At 35.8% G+C, this 13,396-nt stretch overlaps 1 pseudogene; it reads left to right on the top strand.

The window, feature by feature from the left end:
- The first annotated feature begins 1,762 nt into the window (after window positions 1-1,762).
- On the top strand, window positions 1,763-3,890 carry LOC111618736 (annotated as a pseudogene).
- Window positions 3,891-13,396: the final 9,506 nt, after the last annotated feature.

Below are 13,396 nucleotides of genomic sequence, written 5' to 3'. Positions count from 1 at the left end.
ACTCAGAATACTCACACGACCAGTGATCAATCCAAAAATGAGGTTTCTAGTAACAACGAACAAAGGATTATCATCAAATTCCTTCAGGTAAATGCCCAGAAGTGTAAAGCGGCTTGCTCGCTACTGGTTAAAACTGCGAGCGACATGAACAGTGACATAATTACGATCCAAGAGCCTTACACGATTGATAACAAAATTGTCCGCTTTGGTAAATGGCAAATCTTAACGGGACATACTCCCTCAAGGCCCAAATGCGGCATAATAGTCTGTAACCCCAAACTGGACATAGCATTGATTCCTCATCTCTGCTCGGAAAGGGTTTGTGTTGCTATCATGCAACAGCCAAACCCCATATATATTATGAGCATCTATTTCGCACCAGATGAAAACGACGACGATTGTGTAAGCGAACTATCAAGCGTCCTAGAAAAAATTAAAAGTGACAACATCATTATTCTAGGCGACATAAATGCCAAATCGGCAATCTGGTATCATACCAAGGAAGATAGGAGAGGTAGGCTGATTGCCGATTTGATGGTCAGCCACGATTTAATTTCCACCAACATGTCCACCCTCCCAACTTTCCACACCCCTCATGCGGAAGGTTGGACCGACGTTTGCCTCGCCACCAATAACCTCAGCCAAAGGATTACTAATTGTGAGACCATTCTGACTCCCTCGGCCAGCGACCATCGTTACATCGCTACGGAATTAACTAACATAAGTACTTCCCATGACAAGAACAGATTCTTAACTAAACGTACCAACTGGGAGATGTTCCGGGAACTCTTTGGGCAGATGTGGAGGTCCATTCATTTTAGCCCGATCGATACGCAAGGGGATCTGGATGATTACGTCGATAAAATAACTACAGCGATCCAAACCGCAGCTAAACTAGCAACCTCGACTAAACAAAGTAGGAAAAGGGAAACCTATTGGTGGACGGAGGAGCTCACGGAACTAAAAAAGAGAACTAACAAACTGAGGAAAAAATTGCACAGAACGAAAAGTGAACAGGAGAAAGAAGCAATCCGGAAGAATTACAGGCAGACAATTAAAACTTATAAAGAACAGATGAATAAAACCAGAACCAAGGCCTGGAAAACTTTCTGCGGAAGGAACGGACCATGGGACATACCATATTACCTGATATATAAAAGAAGAAACAAGCTAAACCTCCCCGATATCCTCCAAACAAATCCCACCAATAGTGACAACGTCCCGGACATAGCCGATAACATCAACGACATTCTAAATTCCCACTTTCCAAGCGACAGTACCGAGGACGATTCTCCATATCACAACACCATTCGAAAGGAATGCGAGGACGTCCCGAGTAATAAAAATGACGAAATGTTCTCCTTCCGGGAAGTAGAAAAAGCGATCTTCTCTCTACATAACAAGAAATCCCCCGGACTCGACGGGATTACGGCCGAAATGGCCAAAGAAGTTTTTAAAGAAATCCCGATTGCCTTGGTCCACCTTTTCAATGTCTGTTTGGAGAAGGAATTTTTCACGACAAAATGGAAGGTGGGTAACATCAAAATGGTCCCCAAAGAAGACACGCCGACAAAGCCGAATCAATACAGGCCGATAAGCCTTCTTCCCGTTCTGGGTAAAGCGCTCGATGGTTTATTGATAAACAGAATTAACTGGCACCTCCACAGCAACGGTATCCAAAGCTCTAACCAATATGGATTCAGATGAGGGAAATCATCTACGGAGGCGATTCTCAACGTGAAGGCATTTATTCATAAGGCCTGGGACCACAAGAAACACGCCCTACTTGTGAGTATTGACTATAGGAATGCCTTCGACCACCTCTGGTGGCCAAGCGTTATTTACAACCTCAAAAACGCCAAGTGCCCATTAAATATTATAAGGCTCACGAAGGGATATCTTTCAGACAGGAAGGTAGCTTTCCAGTCGAATACTATACACATCCAGAAAGCTATTAATAGAGGCTGTCCCCAAGGCTCAAGGTGTGGACCGGGTCTGTGGAATCTAGTTTTTGACGATCTCCTGAACTCCTTCCACAACACTGAGAGCACAGCCATCCAGGCCTTCGCGGACGACCTTTTGCTTCTGGTCGCACATAACAACTGTGATAAGCTGGCTGAGATCACTAACAATCAACTGAACACAATCCACGAGTGGAGTGAACGAAATAAACTCCCTATAAATTTTGAAAAGTGCAAGGCTCTTGTTTGCACACGGCGTAATAAGAAGAGTAGGTTGAAAAGAGCGCCATGCATCTATATAGCAACTAACAAGATCAAAGTTGTTAGCGAATTAAAATATCTGGGTGTGTATATAGATGAGAAGCTCAACTGGCACTACCACATAAAACAGCTCTGCCAGAAATTGACTCAGAAGGCCAACGCTCTCAAGTGGATTACGGGCAACTATTGGGGGCTCGACCATAAAAACACCAAACTCATATATAAAGCCGCAATGGAGCCGGCCCTCCTTTACGCCGTACCGGTCTGGTATGAAGCAGTATATAACATTCACATCAGGAAACAACTTCTTTCTATTCAAAGAAGATTCACTATCCAAATCTGTAAATCTTACCGTACGGCCCCTACCAGTGCCCTCTTAGTATTGGCAAATGTCACTCCCATCCATATTCAGGCCAAAACCACGGCCTGGTATTGGTTCGTGACCAGAGGGCTGTTTCCATGGATCGAAGACACAAGTAACCATAACCAGACTAAAGAGAAGGTCATCAGAAGCATGACAAGCATTACCAACGACATCAAAAAGTATGGACTAGATGGGAATAACGCTGATATAATCGGGTCTAACCACCCCCACACCGATAACAACTACACGATAATCACGAATGAAGACAACAGCATAAAGACAGACTGGAATATTTTCACAGATGGCTCAAAAAGCACAGATGGAGTCGGAGCTGGGGTGGTCATTATGGATAACAACGGCAGGACTCGCTACCAAGCGTACTACAAAATGGCCACCCACTGCACTAACGTGCAGGCCGAACTCTGGGCGCTTTACAAAGCCATCATTCACATCAAAGAAAACAGCCAGGGCAATATTTGTATCCAAACCGACAGTAGGACTGCCCTGAACATTTTAAATAACACCAAAAACTACACGGGCCTCTCTGCAGACACGATAACAGAAGCAAATAAACTGGGGAAAATCAAAAAAACTTTACTTTAAATGGGTCAAGGCCCATCAGGGACACGCCGGTAATGAGCAGGCTGACAAGCTTGCCAAGAAAGCGTGTACCCTAAGTCAAAACCCCTCCTTCGAGAGGCTACCCAAATCGTGGGTAAAATCGCAGCTCAATAACATCGCTCTGCAGGACTGGCAACTCGAATGGGACAACGACGACACTGGGAGAAGGACTCATGCGTACATCCCAACGATCGCCCGTCGTAAAAAAGCCAGCCACTACATCCCGAACGCACAAACGACCCAGGTCCTCACGGGCCATGGTAATTTCGCAGCCTATCTTTTCCGATTCGGAAAGACTGATACCAACACTTGTGAATGCGACAACGCCAGCGAAGGGACAGTAGAGCACTTTCTCTACGACTGCGCAAAGCACGAAAACAAAAGACTGCCTTTCATGGGTAAATGTCTTGCGGAAGGTCATAACTGGCCTCCAAAAACAGCCGAAGTTTTCAGCAACAACAAACTTTGGAGAGGACTCTCGGACTACATCCACAGTACAGCAACCCTCAACGCCAGTAATCGAGGCAACAGCAACGCAACCTAGCCACCAAAGAATCATCGCTGGACCTCCCTGTATGGACTAATGACCGTCACCTCCATCCCAATTGTATTGTCATTGGGTGTCAATACAGGCACTACTGTAAATTACTGTATTCACTGTATCATCCTAATGTAACCCACCAATCATTAATATATAACCAATATCTCAACATGTAAATACACGTTTTATTTTGTTCCTTTTAATGTTTATATCCCTGATGTATTGTTTTTTTCTAATTAATAAATGCGATGCATGACCTCATGGTACCCCATGCCTTCCCTTCACACTTTCCTATCTCCCTTTATCTCTTCCCTCTTCCTACATCTCTAACTTTACTCCTTCCTTCAATTCAAAAGGGCAAAGTCTGTAGCATGATTACAGACAGCTCTCTTATATCTTTTAATCTGATGTATCTGATGTAGGAAAAGAGTTTTAATACTTAACTAAGATTGGGCAAGTTAAAAAAACTCTACGTAGTTTTAACTTATTTTTTTTTGAAAGTGAATAACAATGCAGTTTTTTCTTTAACCCTTTATTTAACCGTTTCAAAAGAAGTAAAAATTTTCTATAGCGATAAGTTAAATGCATTTCTAAACATTCTTTGCTTTATTTTTTCGGCTGTCATGTATACATAACAAGGGAAAGCATTGGAATCGTGTCAAATTTGAGCCTCAGAGTATTTATTTCAAATCTTTACGTTGTTTTGAGACCTCTTAAAATTCAAAAAAGTTCCAAAAAAAAGGAAAAAAATTTCTGTGTATGTGTGTGTGTTGATGTCTATAAGAAAAGAAATTTGATATGATAGCTTGTGTATAGGAAGCATTGATGCTATTATATTTTAGTGGCTAAAAGTTAAAGGGGTTGGGAGATAGAGGGGTGTCATTTATCATATCTCGAGAGAAATTATAAAGATATTACTTTTCAAAAAATATTATTAATTACAAAAATAAAGTCTACTGTTTCGCAATTATTCATTTAAAAAAATTGATAGATTCTATTCAATATTTTAAACAACAAAAAATGTTTAATAATTTATATATAGTCTACAATATCAATTTAATTAAAAGTGGATAAATCTAATTATTATTACCCTGTGTTTTGCACTTTAAGAAAATTTCAAAAAAAATATGTGGACCAATAAATTTCCACTGTCTTCTGGTCGTCTGTCCGTCCGTTTATCTGTCTATACTTTATTAATCTCGAGAAAGGAGTTAGATACATGAAAGTCGAGACAGATATGAAAAGCTTAAGAGAAGGAAATCCAAATTAACTATGTACAAATTTCCGGTTTGTACCGGAAGTCACGTTTTTTTAATTCAAAAGTTTTTCTCCAAACGGTGTTAGATATATAACTAGCACTACAAGAAAAAGTATGACGTACAGTACAGGGGCAAGACCTACTAAAAATTGACAACATTGTTGAGAAAAATTGCAGACTGGCATTGTGACGAAGTCACATGTAATAATTGCTCGTTGTAAGTTAACTATTTCTCTAAAACGAAAAAAATTATCATTTTTGACTGTTGAGAAACGTGTTCTTAATTTTCAAATCTTAATATGAAAATTATGATGAATTTCTTCGTTTATATTTATAAAATGATATTTATGATTTAAAAATGTAAAAGGAATTGTTAAACGAGGCTATCTAAGATAACTACATAAATTTTAAATCACAAAATTATTGCTACATGTGCCTAACTGTACAAATATTACAGGTTAGTTTTATTCTGAAACACATTAAATTTTACTTATTTATACATTATAACGCAATATAAATTACTTTAACAATNAAATGTCTTGCGGAAGGTCAGAACTGGCCTCCAAAAACAGCCGAAGTTTTCAGCAACAACAAACTTTGGAGAGGACTCTCGGACTACATCCACAGTACAGCAACCCTCAACGCCAGTAATCCCGGCAACAGCAACGCAACCTAGCCACCAAAGAATCATCGCTGGACTTCCCTGTATGGACTAATGACCGTCACCTCCATCCCAATTGTATCGTCATTGTATTGTCATACAGGCACTACTGTAAATTACTGTATTCACTGTATCACCCTAATGTAACCCACCAATCATTAATATGTAACCAATATCTCAACATGTAAATACGCGTTTTATTTTGTTCCTTTTAATGTTTATATCCCTGATGTATTGTTTTTTTTCTAATTAATAAATGCGATGCAAGACCTCATGGTACCCCATGCCTTCCCTTCACACTTTCCTATCTCCCTTTATCTCTTCTTTCTTCCTATATCTCTAACTTTACTCCTTCCTTCAATTCAAAAGGGCAAAGTCTGTAGCTTGAATACAGACAGCTCTCTTATATCTTTTAATCTGATGTCTGATGTCCGTTCTGATGCGATTTATTTTGTTGCTTGTTTTGTTTTGCATCGTTTTTATGAAGAGTTCTAGCATATCGGCTGCCTCATCCTTTGTCGTTAGGAAATTTGTGAATATTTTTCGGCAATAGTCGTCTACGATCGTCATCATGTATCTATCGCCGGTGAGCGATTCGACAGGCATCGGTCCAACGAGATCTATATGGAGTACTTTTAGAGGGTGTTTTGTCTTATTACACTTAGTTTTTTTGAAGGGTTTTCTTGTGTGTTTCGCTTGTATGCATATTTTGCATTGTGTAATTTTTGTTTCCTTGTAGTCGAGTCCTCTAAGCAAGTTTTGACTCCTCATTACCTCGAGGTATGTTTCATTCACGTGTCTCATTCTTTTATTCCATAGAAATTTTTCGTTCCTCTCGAGCTCATCAGTGGAGTGACTTGTTTAGCGGATTTTTGTTCATCAGTCTCTAGAATAAAAAAACCATTTTTTTTCGGGTTGCTTTGGCTATTTGTTCGTTGTTCTCGGAAATGATTTTCCCTCCTGTTTTATCAAGAATGATTGTGTAGTCATCCTCAACCAATTTGTTTACCGAGAGGAGGTGTCCATCCAGCTTTGGAACATATAGGACGTCTTTTAATACTATGGGAATATTGTCTTCCATCACGTTTCCATTTCCATTAGCATATATGTAGTCTTTATTGGCTACTCGAATACTTCGTGTATCTGAGTTTATATCTTTTATCCAGTTTTTATTTGATGTTACATGTGATGTAGCAGCCGAGTCGATTACCCATTCTTCTTCTTAGCTGTTTTGTCTGGCGTGAAACAAACTCTTTCCTGAGTACGCTTAGCATCGACGTATCTGACTTTGGTTTCTGATTTCTCTCTTCTGGTTTTTGTTCCGCCGTCGCGAGACAAAAATGAACAGAAATGAGACAGAAATATGAACAGAAGACCGATATCGATCGGTCTTCTGTTCATATTTCTGTAAATTTTGTGGATTATACCAGCATGCTGAGTATTTTCCACAAGTGAAACATCCTTTCTCTTTTACATATTTCCCTTTTTGGGATCTTGAACGAAAAGCCGACACATTTTTCGCTTCGTGTCTAATCGACCTTCGTATCTTCGTTTTAAGTCTTCCCAAACATCGCGTGCAACGTTTAGATTCAAAATTAGACTAACCTCGTGTTCTTCCATTGTGCGTGTGATAATTCTAAGAGCTTCGCTGTTTTTATTTCTCCATATGTCATAGGCTGCCTTGTCTTCGAGAGTGGCTGTTTCTCCAGGAATTTCTGGTCTGGGTCTTTCGAGTACGTGCATCAGATCCTGACCTTCTAACAGATACTTTATTATATACTTCCATATTAAATAGTTCGATCCATTTAACTTGAATATCAAGCTCATTCATTTAGATTTCTCGGCCATCTTTCTTTTGTTCTCTCAGTACCTTTCTTCGGAAGCCTTAGTCAAAAACTTTGGAGATCATTTGGGTGACTTATTCCTTAAATGTTTTCTGTGTTTCCTGGGCCTATAACCGATTGTTGGACGACTATTAATGATTCAGACAACCCAAAGTTGACATTAACAAAAACAGAATTTATTTCTACGTATAAGCCATTGAGAGCAGCAGAGAAAGCGAGTACAAAAAATGAACAAGTGTTTACGTAAAAGTTGTAACTTATGTCACGGTTCTGGCACCTGAACAAAATTCACGTATATTTGGTAAGTGCAGCGTGACTGAAATTCCACGAAACTTGCTACAAATAAATGCTACATAATCTTATCCAATTTATTTGTAAGTAAATCCTTGTTAATTATTAATTGGAAACCGCTCGCGCGACGATGTGACGCAGTAACGTGCCGTGTCATTTGATGATAAGGAAGCTGTGTTTCTGTACGAAGCCGACATCCACAGGCGATCAGTTGATTCTATAAATATATTTTTAATAGATTACTTACCTGAAGTAATTAATAAATAGTTATTAAATAAGTTCAATATGATTACCTCGGTTATTGAATTCAATAGATTTCCTATGCCCTCTAAATGCCGATTCTTCATTCGAAAAAATACATAACATCTATTAAGTTAAATATATCTATTAGCCGACAGTATCTCTATAATTTTCAATATTTATTTTATATTATTTAATAATGTCAAATTTTATTTTTCTTGAATTTCCAAATTGATTCAAACACGGATAAATATACAATATTTCGTGTCTTTTGCCAGCTAAATTCTAAAAGCTGTTCTTACTCCACACAATAATTTCATTTGATACTGGTATACAAGCCGACAAAACAATTTTTACACTTATATGTACAGAGCTGTACATACAAGTGTAAAAATAGAAAATCTGTAATATTTTCATAAAATAGCTCTGCACCAGAATGTAAAAAAGTATTTTATGAAAATGTCAAAAAAATTTTTTTATTAAAGCGTTTAAATTAACCTTAGGCATTGGCCTTTCCCTTTAACGTATAGTCCTCGATTATAAAAAAATGTCATGTCCGATAAAAAACCCGCCTCTCACCCGACGCCGGCCGTTCCCGGCCACAGCGACACTCTGAGATTCAATGTCCGGTCATACAGGATAAGTTTGTATTGTCTAGTCCTCGATTATNTCAGTTAACAATTAATTATGGATAAAGAATAAAAAATAAAGTTTACGGCATTATTAAGCACAGAACAAGAATAAAAACTCGCCTGGTTCGTTATCTTCTGTTAAAATGGCAAAAGCATCCCATCCATAATATTTCAAGATATGTATTAAGGCGTGATTCTGAAAGGTATCCGGCGGTGACATTTTCAGAAGTGTAGACGACGATTGGTTCAAAATCGGTATTAAAGATAACATTGGGTCTGTTGCCAAGATACTAATTTGCGGTATTCCCAATTGGCCACACACATTTTGGGCAATTTTTGAATGTAAAGACGTTAGAGGTCCGACTATCGATATCACTCGTTGATCCACTAAGTTGCACGCTGAAAAATTGTATCTGTATTTAATTTAACTAATAGAATAATTTTAATATAACTAGTATAAATTTACCGGCTCTAATAACTTCCAATTGCGTAGAAGCATTCTCTGTAATCGGAATCAGTTTCGTATTGGGTAATAAATTCGAATATGAATTTATATTGTTTATAGCTAACCGAAATGTTTCTTCTAATACAGGAAGAGAAGACGGAAAAATAGCACCTGAAAGGTAAATATAGTATAAATATTTTTTAAAATATTTATGACAGGATAAATCGAAATTAGTAGATTGCTATTATAATACTTTCTATTACATTATCCATATTATCAATTGCACAGTTTGTTATAAAAACAACTAAAGTTAATGAATTCAAAAACATTTGAAACATAAAAATAAACTTATCTTCCACAATCTTACCAATAGCAACTTCATTTGGTATATTACCAACAACAGAGCAGAATAAGACTAGTAGTAACAATCCAGATCTTCTCATATTTAATGAATTTCACATTTAATTATAAACACGTGTAGATTTTATTCGATTTAATGATATAAAACTAGCACAGAAATCGTGGATAGTAACCAAGTGCTAAACATCGATATATTGTGTAGCTGTTGACCAACAATTCTTGTGAGCCTTGAAAATGTCTTTTTATAAATCGATCTTCTGTTTATTAACCTTTTCACAATGATTTCACTATTGATAACAACGTACAGTACACAGTTATATAACAAACTTTATATACATATATAGTTTTTAGTTTTCTGCTTGCATCACTCACGTATACACGCTTATATTGAAATTATAAGATCTTTCTGAGTTTATATTAATATCGAATAATTTTAATGTAAATTTTTAAAGAAAATTCGCAATGAAATATATCAAACCACAGAAAGAAGTTTAATATTGCCCGTTATTATAAATATATAATATGAACTTGTTAAGTAAATAAATTATGAAGTTGACAAGAACTGAAAAATCGATCACTTTTATATTTGAAAGTCTTTACACTTCTATTTTATCAATAGACTCATTAAGCTCTTAAATATTTACTTTTTTTTCAGTTTATTCCATAATAAAATTTTTATTACGTAATGTTTTTTAATCAACTAAAATTTATGTGTTTTTCTTTTATAAAGGGTTTTTAATCATAACATTTTTTAAAATAGAGTATTAATTTTCTTATCATGAAAACTATGTTTATAATTTTACTGTTGGAAAAACTATTGTTTTTATTAAAACTTGTGCATTATTGAATCGAATAGAAAAGAAACTTGGAAAATTAATAAATGTCTGTTAGTTATTCTTAAATATTTTAAATAATCGTAAAACCGAGAATGAAGTGGCTACCCCGTCGAGATTTTGCATTGTTGGACCCAGCTGAAGAATGCAATGTTATGGTAGATCTTCAGGTGGATGAAGTGCAGGATAGGCTAAGTCTTCGTCCGTCGACTATCGGTCGATTCCAGCACAGTTTCTACTTTTAAATCATAATTGGTGAAGTCATATGATACGTGCTCTGTCTTTGGTCTGTTGGTAGTTTCGTATGATTAGATGATTAATCTGCGCTACTTTTTAATATTTTTTAAACTTGTAATGAAGATAGTAGTAATTGTACTGTATTCTCTTTCACTCCTTTTTAATTCTTGCCGTTTAAAACATTAAATTAACAACAATTTAATTTTATACAATGTAAAAGAAATTTACTGGTTACATAAAACAAACATATATTTCAAAATGTGTAGTATCAATTTCACAAATATGTAAGTTGAATTACAGCCTTTATTTTTTACTGTTAATTTAACATAATCTAACTTGTATGTTTTATTTCCTAAATATAGTCACATTATAAAAATTTGATGAGGGACTTAAGGTTCAAAATGCATTCTTTTTGAAAATAAAGTGATTTTCTGAGGCTAGTCTTCTGTCTAATGACGGTGTAATAAGTCTAGTAATAAAGAAAGGCCGACATACAGTAGAGCATAGATTATCCGACTCAATTGGGGACTGGGGTTGGTCGGATAATTGAAAAGTCGGATAAACGAAAAGTATAAAAAAATCCATTATTAGTGTAGTATATTATTATATCCCATGTAATTAGTATATTAGTATATCGCTATTAACCAACTTCGCGTTGAATTTTCAACGATGTTAAGCCTAATAAATTTTTTTTTAAAATGATAATTGTCGCTATTGTATCGTTAAAAATTAGAAAATTAAGTCTCGTTTAAATATTGGCCTCTCTTTCATGGTCGAGTTAGTGTTGCCAACTAAAACACGCAAAAATTTAACAAAAATAATATTAAAGTAGCCAAGACATACCCAAATATTGTAGCGCCACATCACTAGCGGACATTTGAAATTTGCCGACTAGAACGGTCGGTTAACCGATGTGACGGTTAAGCGGGGGTCGGATAAATCGATGCTCTACTGTACTAAAATTTCTTTTTTTTATTAGCCAGAGCGTAGTTGTATATCTAAATAAGATTCTTCTGAATAATTGTTTTTCACTTTTTTCGAGGAGATCATCATTAAGTAACCAGAATATAAATGCATTTTCTCAATGAATTCAGTATTGAATATTTAAAACTTAAAATATATTTATTTAGAAGAATTACAACTCGTATAAAAAATAATAGTATGTATATTGTTCAATAAATGAAAATAAAGAATTTATCTTTACCACATGATTACTTTCTCTCTTTGTGTATACCGTATTAATACGTTTTACACTGCATTAATATTGTTAAGTCTATGACAATTATCTATAATCTTCTGATCTCCAACCAACTCACTAGGAATAACTGCTTATCAAAATAAATGTAATAATGCTTTGCTCATTGTACTTTTATGTGTTGATATTACAAGTTGTCGTTGTTCAGAAAAGTAATAAATTCTTTAATAATTTCTGCAATACTACCGTAAATTTTTATCAATAACACGATAGTCTGCATGCAACCCTGTGTCGAGCGAATTTGTGGAAAGCAAGTGTTCGGGTTGTTACATTTTGTCGAATTTCAGAGAACGAGAAGCTTGACGTGTAAGTGCATGAATGCTAGAATTCGAGTAAAGGTTAAACGTTGTACTGTATATCTTCGTGTGCAGTGATGTCGTGTCCGTCTGTGTGTATGTGATTCAAGAACATCTTTCGGCATGTCTAAAAACAGAAAAACAGTAAATTACGATGCGAGAAAAAGATGTGTAAAAAATGAAACGAAAGAGTTCTTACCATCGGAGGTTTAAAGAAAGAAATATTCATTTGTGTGGTTTATGGCCACTTCGTCCTGTTCGTGGTGAAGTTGGGGAGTGAGATTCTTCTCTCTCCCAAATGTTCCTAGAAAACACAAATACAGTGAGAAAGCGAGAAGTTCATTTATTATTGAGATCAACATTATTACTTTTATCAGATAGAAAAAGTATGATTTGTCTTTCTTCTCGAAAAGTGTTATGAGAGGAGCGAAGAACTTGACCTAGTCTAATCCAGTGTTCCCAACCGTTCCAACCAACATTATTTTTTTTCGATAACAATAGATTATGTGGATTAAATACATTAAAAGTTTTAATATTATCATCATAAGCCGATAATACTTTTGTTTCGATAAAATTAGAGGCTAATAATTTAATAAAACGAACATGTAAAGAGGAGATATTAAAGACTTTTCAGATTGGAAGAAGGCATTAAACTCATTGAATATAGATAATATACATTTAAAAAATAATAAACAAGGATTATGCATTTGATTAAAAATAAACTGACATTGTTCGTTTTTTTCTTCAAATTCTGAGACTCGAAAAACTTCAGCAACACATTCGTATGTAATGATGAACGATCTATGTTTTCTTCATCCACCGGCGAGAAAAACATGGAATGAAGAAATAGAGTCATCGTTTGTTCTCGGCCCCTCCTCTGGTGTTGTGTCTCGACATTATTGTTGTCCTTACTTAGTGAGTTATTAGTATATAAATCTTGTCTCTTTAGTTTCCTAAGACAACTTAAAGAAATTTGAGTTCGACCACAATCAAATTGGATTCCTCTAACAAGTAAAATCATGAAATTATATAAAGTCTTTCATGATTTTACTTGTTAGAGGAACAAGAGAAACATTTCATCTTTAATTAAAAAGAATTTCGAGAGTTTACAGCTGGCTCTGTTTGTGCTCCAGCTAAAGTTTCTCCGCAAAGTGATTACAGCGAAATTCGACAGGCACTTGTAGTCAAAACACCCAGTTTTAGCTAAGAAACTAAAAGATGCGTGAAAATATGCAAAAGAAAATAAATTCATTAGCAAAAATGACTGTTGAAGATCCTTAGTAACGGCTTCTTATT

The sequence above is a fragment of the Centruroides sculpturatus genome, unplaced genomic scaffold, assembly GCF_000671375.1.
Source record: "Centruroides sculpturatus isolate CEXI.00-Female unplaced genomic scaffold, Cexi_2.0 scaffold236, whole genome shotgun sequence".
Classification (NCBI taxonomy): domain Eukaryota; kingdom Metazoa; phylum Arthropoda; class Arachnida; order Scorpiones; family Buthidae; genus Centruroides; species Centruroides sculpturatus.
This window is presented reverse-complemented; position numbering and strand designations above follow the sequence as displayed.